General features: G+C 36.1%; 1 non-coding gene across 1 annotated transcript; it reads left to right on the top strand.

The window, feature by feature from the left end:
* The first annotated feature begins 5,628 nt into the window (after window positions 1–5,628).
* Window positions 5,629–5,735, top strand: LOC117283659. The gene has a single exon (XR_004514689.1). It is a non-coding gene; the product is annotated as a U6 spliceosomal RNA (small nuclear RNA).
* The last annotated feature ends 1,429 nt before the right edge of the window (window positions 5,736–7,164 follow it).

The following is a 7,164-nucleotide window of genomic DNA, read 5'->3' as shown; positions in this document are numbered from 1 at the left end:
AGAACTCAAGAATCACACATGTGACTATAATAGATGGCTTTTACTATCTCTTGTACTTTAAGGATAATTCTGTAGTTTGATTGGTTTGCAGGGATGGGGATTTTAATTGCTAAAAATAAATGAAGCTCTTGTGCATGACATATCAGAATTTACCAAAAATTAAATCTTATTTAAAGCTGAAATTACACTAAACATAATAGTCAGATGACTTTGTCTCTGTACATTTTACCTGCTGTAGGGTCATCATTCTGAAAAACACTTATAAGTCTCAGAAAAAAGCTGGTCAATTGAGCTCTGGGAATACCTTATGAAGAGATAGTCATTCTTCTATTTTAGTTTTTCCTTATAGTATAGAAATGCCTTTGTATTCCTAATTATAAGGCTTATAGAGAAAAATAAAAAGGAAAAATTTACTTCTGGTCACTTTTTCACATTTATGCCTTTCTTGTCTAATTATAAAATTTTATTTGCTTCACGACTTGTAGTAGCCTCAAGGCTCAAAACTACCCTGCTTCACTTTGTCTTTTTCTTTATCTTCCTAAAGTATTTCCAGCTCTCCAAACCAAACATTTTTATCACCTCTCATCTCCCACATGAATATTCTTTTGTCTTGCTCCTAAAAGAATTCACATAGTAAGACCTCTCAGTTCATATTAAAGAGGCAACATGGCATGGGGCATTGCTTCTCAAAATTTATTGTGCCTCTTTGTCACTATGGCTGTTTTTAAGATGTGGGTTAGATTCAGTAGGTGTGAGGTAGGGCCTGAAATTCTGCGTTTCCTTTTTTCTATATTTTTAATTTTTGGTAAACAGTAATTGACTAATATAACCATACATTTGAAAGTTTAAATCACCTTCACTTAAAATCATCTCCAGTTCCATTTATATTTTTGCAAATAACATAATTTCATTGCTCTTTATGGCTGAATAATATGTCATTGTGTATATATACCATATTTTTTAATCCATTTATCTGTTGATGGGCACCTTCTTGACTATTGTGAATTGTTCTGCAATGGACATGAGTATGCACATATTCTTATACTATTCTGACTTTAATTTCTTCCTGTTTATACCAAGGAGTGATATAGCAGCTTTATATGGTGGTTCTATTTTAAATTTTTTTTGAAGGAAACTCCATGCTGATTTTCCTAGTGGTTGTCCTACTTTACATTCCTATGAGCAGTGTAGGAAAGTTCCTCTCCAGAATTCACTGTTTTTTATATTCTTGATGGTAGCCATTCTAGCAGGGGTGAGATGGAATCTCAGTGTAGTTTTAATTTGCATTTCTGTAATAGCCAAAGATGTTGAACATTTTTTCATATACTTATGGGTCATTTGAACTTCTTTTGAGAAGGGCCTATTCAATTCATTTGTCAATAATTGATTGGGTTATTTGATGAAATTTTGCATTTCTAATAAGTTTCCAGACACAGATAATTACCACAGATAATATCCAGACACAGGTAATTCTGCTTTGTGAATCATAATTTGAGAAGCAAGAGTTTGATGACTTAGAAGTTAGGAACTCTCCCACTTAACTTTATTATCCGGGAAAGTTACCTACCTCACTGTGCCTAGTTTTTTCTCATATAAGGATCAAAAAGATGAATCAGACCCTGTTTTCTCTGCATGCACTCAGATATAGGAGTCAGTTAGTCTACAACTACATATACAGAAAATGACTTCTGTTTTAGAGAGGGTTTGTGAATACCATTTGGTTACATTTTAAGTAAAAATACTAAAAACCAAAAGACACTGAATTATTATCCACATCAAAGCCTGTGGAATAGCCACAGTGAACTTCAAATGTGAGTGCTACTGTTTTTGCTTGAAATTCTACCATCTGATTTTCTCATTATATTGCTTAGGAAAAATAAAACTTGTTTCTTGAGAGGTATACTTGACAGAGTCAGAGTCACCCATGAAAAGTTATGGAACCTGACTTATTTATCCCTGGCACACTCTGGCACAAATTTGAGCCAATGTTTTTGCACTGGTCTTTCTTTCTTGAATTTTGCACTTAGCATCTCTCTTAATTTAGTGGGCATTTTCTGCTTTAATGAACATCTAACTGTATAAATATAGATGTATTTTGGTCAGCACTTCTTTTCTCAGCAGTATTTTCCAGGGATAATTTGCCTGCAATAAACTCCTAAAGCAAACATGCTTCCCTACTAACAGCCTTGCACAAACAGCTGATTTAGGCTCAGCGACATAAATAAACCTCTTTGCAGAAAGGCACTTAGCTCTTGAGAGTCCTAAACTTTTTCAGAGTAAGAGGTGACTGCCTTTCACATTTCTTTTCACTGAATCTCCAAGTTCTTGGGATTTGTTATTGGTAAACATTAGCCTCTCTTGTTTGGGGTTGTGAAAAGTTTTAAGAGCTAGATGTTTCTGAGACAAACTCATTTAGCTATTCTTAACCTAAAGTCCATGGCTGGCTTTCATGGAGCTTAATTTGCAAAATCCCTTTGATTATATGTATACTTGGAAAAATGTGGGGGCTGTGAGAAGAGGCCTACATTACTCATCAGATTCTTCAACAGTCAATGAATCTTATCAAGGTTCTGTCCATTCCCAAGGTGCTTCTTTTTCAAATATATTACATAAGGCCCTTAAAAAGTAAAAATCGATGTATGCAATGAGATATCACTTTTTCCTTATATCTTGTAATGCATTATTCTCACATTCATCAAATAATGGAGGATTTCACATCTTATAGTATCCCATATTTAGACTAGGGAGATAGAGATAAACTACACTACCCTTTGTACAACTTAAGTGTAGATGAAAGTATGTGACTACACAGCAATATATGGTTAATATTAGCGTATCATGTCCCCAACTTTCTACGGAACAAGTGTAAGACACAAGATGGAACTATGTGGAGTACATACACTCAGCTATGTGAATTGGGAAACCTAACTGACAATGCTATAACAAAAAACACTCACTTTTTCTTCAATAAAAACAAAAACACTACTTCCTGGGAAAGTTTGGGAAGGGGTTAACAGTACCCAAGGATTAGGAGAAACTACTATGGCCATCAAGGTTGTTCCCACATTTTGTTGATCACTAGAATGCCCTGGATAGATATGTTATTTACTGCATGCCAAAGTAGTTGGCAATAAAAATCAAAATAGTAGTTTAGGATTGTAATGAAAAATAGCAGTCCCTGCTTCAACACATCGCAGTTTCTGGTTTTAAGCATCTTGAAAAGAATGAAATTTCAGGGCTCCAAACTGCATCTTCTGAATCATTTGGATGAAGCTTTAATTTTGCATTGGAGAAGTAGAATTCTGAAAGTTCCCAACAGAATGGTCTTGGCTGGCTTATTAGACGTATTTGGTTTGGAACTTTTCTGCTTATCCAGAATCTCCAGGCCTTTAATGCCTAGGCATTAAGTGTCATAAAGGTACTATAAATATTTCCTAAGGAAGGAGAGATCACTTCACCTGCCACCATTAGTGTCCACTTCCTCAAAGGGTTGTCATTTAAATTCCCTTGATATATAGGTCAGGTGAAACACACCCTGCTCATGCTGTCCTGAGAAGCTGGCTTTCATTGCTGGTCAAGTTTTCCTTTGGGCAGTGGTGGGGTCACAACCAAGATTATATTTGTGGCAGGCTTTTCTGGAAGGGCTTCTAAGTGAGATGGATTTCAATTTCTTCTCTCCCATGGCCATTTCAGTAGACCTTTTGTTTACACACATGCCTAATTCCAGTATACACAATGCTTATTAATGATTACCTCCAGATTAGGGGGGAAAATGAGATAAAAGGTCAACACAGCACTCTCACTGTGGCATTTCTTGGAAAGCAGTACACATTGCCTTGAAAAATGCCATGACAGACAATACAGTGAACCAAACTGAAAGTGTACTTATGACTAGCTTGAGCTATACTCACAACAGTCACTAAATATTAATCTCATTATGTGCTTCTAATACTGTACATGAAGGCAAATGCTTTTAAAGGTCAATAAGTGAAAGTATTAAACAGTCTCTTATTTAGCAGGTGAAAATCCCAAAACCCCCACTTTTTCTATTTTCTAGTGACTGTATTTTTCCCTATCCCTATTATGTTTGGCCTTAATTTTGATAAATTTCTAATAATCTCAGTTCCCAGAAAGGGACAGATTTTATTTTTTTTAACTTTTTCAGCTTTAATTGAATTTATTGGTACATTTTAAGGATACAGTACAGTTACATTCATTGTTGGGATCTTGTACCTCCACATGACAAGTCTTGATTCTCATTTTTTCCCCTTACCCCTGCCCTCCCTTCACCCCCTCCTCCCCTCCCCATCTACAAACACTTTATTTCCATCTTTTCATTATCTCACATTTTTTTCTTTTCCCTTATTACCCTTCCCCTACTCATCCCACCTTCCCTACACCTTTAGCTCCTTCCCTTTTCGAAATTTTTAAAAAAATTTATAGGTGAAGTTTTTTTTAAAGGATATCACTCCATTATGAGAACAGCCTATAGTATAGGTCCTATATGATCTATACTGAGGGGACAATAAAACTAAATATTATATTAATGATAGAATAATTGGAGATTATTGGAGGTAATACATATACATACAGTCCCATCATTTCAAGAAGTACAAAAGTTGAATTAAGTCAAGTAATAGTGTAAATAATTATCTAGAAGTGTAGGAATAGAAAAGCAAATAATTTATTAACTACAAATAAAGAAATGTTTTCTCAGGGCCAGGGATTTAGCTCTGTGGTTCTGCTGCCTGCCTTTTAAGTGCAAGGACCCAAATTTGATCCCTGGTACCAAAATAAAAAAAGTTTTCTCTTTATTTTAGTAGGAAAGAAAACAAAGACCAAGTTAACCTAAAATGTGCTGCTATTTCATACATTTTAGGTTGGGATAGTAAGAATTCGCATAAGAACATAAACTGGCACATAAGAACACTTAAAATGGCAAGTTTATGAGTGCTTTTAAAGAGAATGCTCAAAGAATTTTTGTTGGGCACAAAAGAGAAAAACCCTAGTCCTTAGGAAGGCTTACAAATGCGTCTGATACATAAATAGAAGTCCTGTTTTACTACATTCATAATAGTATTAAGAATTTGGGAGAAGAACTGAAGGGTTAATTGTAGAAGGGACAAATTCCATCCTAGGTATCCTACAGAGAATTGTCAAGTGCCATGAAAATTAGTATAAATTTCAGTCCAAAACCTGGGATCAGAATTATAATTAGGATGTAGAGCCAAGTTTTCAGAAAAAAGCCTTAGGCCAATAGTTCCCAACCATTTTGACACTGGGGACTGGTTTCATGGTTTCAGTTTTTTCCATGGACTGTGGATGGGAGTTGAGGGTGGGTTTTGGGATGAATCAAGCACATTATATTAATTGTGAACTTTATTTCTAATAATGATAACAAAATAATAATAATAGATAATATCAACATTAATAATAATATTGATATTAATAATGAAATAACATAAAATATGATGGAATAATTATATACTATAAAATATAATGAAATAAATACATAACTCATTATATAGCAGAATCAATCTAGGGGGTGAGGGGACACCTAAAGTATGTTGCTTATGTCTACTCTATCATTTTTTTTGGTTGTTGTCAATGAAGAAAACCCTACTTCACGCGCTCACTTCAGCAGCACATATACTGAAATTGGAATGATACAGAGAAGATTAGCTTGGCCCCTGTGCAAGAATGACACACAAATTCGTTAAGCATTCCATATTAAAAAAGAAACAAACCCTATTTCACAAAAAAGGATATTGGAAATGGAAGCAAGCTTTTCAGTGCTTTTGTGTCAATCTCAGGATATTCTACCTTGACTTTAAACCAGAACATAGGGAGATTTGAAGTTGTCCCAAGCATACTTTTTTTGTTTTGATTTTGGTACCAGGGATCTAACTCCACTCTCCTTGCTTTTGAGGCAGGTGTCAGCACCATTGAACTAAATCCCTGGCCCCTGTCTCAAACATAGTTTTAAGCCCACTTCATTTATGATCCCAAGCAGTTGATCTTGTTCTAGCATACACGAAGTTTACCTGCTTGTTCACAGATTGGTTACAGACCCATACCTTACCAGTTTGGAATTCTTTTGTGGTTGGAAAGTAATGCTCAAACTCTTTTAGGGATGAGATAGGTGATAATGTGCCAGCTAGGAAAATGAAGGCCTGGCTCACCTCTTTCAAAATCTCTACTTATATTTTATACATGTCCAAGGTCCCAGTGTTTATTTGTTGCCCCAATTTGTTTGGCTTTGAACACAGCCTCTTTCTTGACCAACTTGAACACAATTGCCATTTTCCCCGGAAATGAGATTAAGTATCTTGATCAGGTTGTGGATTAAAATAAGTGTCAGATTCTGCCTTAAAGCCTGCCACCAGTTGCAGGTGTACAATTGAAGGACATCAACTCACTTGGCACTATAAAGCCTGCCACCAGATGCAGCTTGTCACTTGCCTCTCACTGCAAGCAAGTGATTAACTATGGTTTCTGCGCAGCCATATATCTCTGCTAATGTAAATCTGTATTTGCAACCACTCTGTAGCATCACTTTCTCAGCTCTATTCAGATCATCAGGCATTACGTCCTCCTTAGGAGTGTGCAACATAGGTCTCTCACATGTGCAGTTCATGGCAGGGTTCACCCTCCCATAAGAATTGAATGCTGCGGTTGAACTCACAGGAGGTAGAAATCGAAGTCATAGGGACCAGCTGTAAATGCAGATAAAGCTTCATTTGCTGACTTCTTGTTTATTTCCTCTTGTGGGACCTGGCTCCTCGTGGCCACAGATCTGTGCTGGCCTGTGGCCTTGGTAATTGCATACATATCCCCACCTTAGGTATAATTCACTTATCTTGGATTTCTTCAAAGGTTCTGTGACCCTTTGGAGTATCTGAGAGGCTACAAGAGACCCAAATAAGCCTGAAGTCTTTCTCTTGTGCAGGCTGGCGTCCCTGCAGAACTAGCCCATGTTATTTTTCAGGAAAAAATGGAGACATTGGAAGTAGAAAGGGGGAATGGCTTTTACTTGCCAACCTGTCTCCTCTATCTAGAAATGACTAAAGGTAATTGCACAATGAGTCTTAATTTACAATTGTTTATCAGATGACTAGATCTATTTTTTCCGAGACAATAACCCTGAAATTAGAAGGTAAATAC

The sequence above is a fragment of the Fukomys damarensis genome, unplaced genomic scaffold (assembly GCF_012274545.1).
Source record: "Fukomys damarensis isolate Sample0158 unplaced genomic scaffold, DMR_v1.0_HiC HiC_scaffold_28, whole genome shotgun sequence".
Classification (NCBI taxonomy): Eukaryota; Metazoa; Chordata; class Mammalia; order Rodentia; family Bathyergidae; genus Fukomys; species Fukomys damarensis.
The sequence above is the reverse complement of the archived record's forward strand: the minus strand, read 5'-3'. Positions and strand labels throughout refer to the sequence as shown.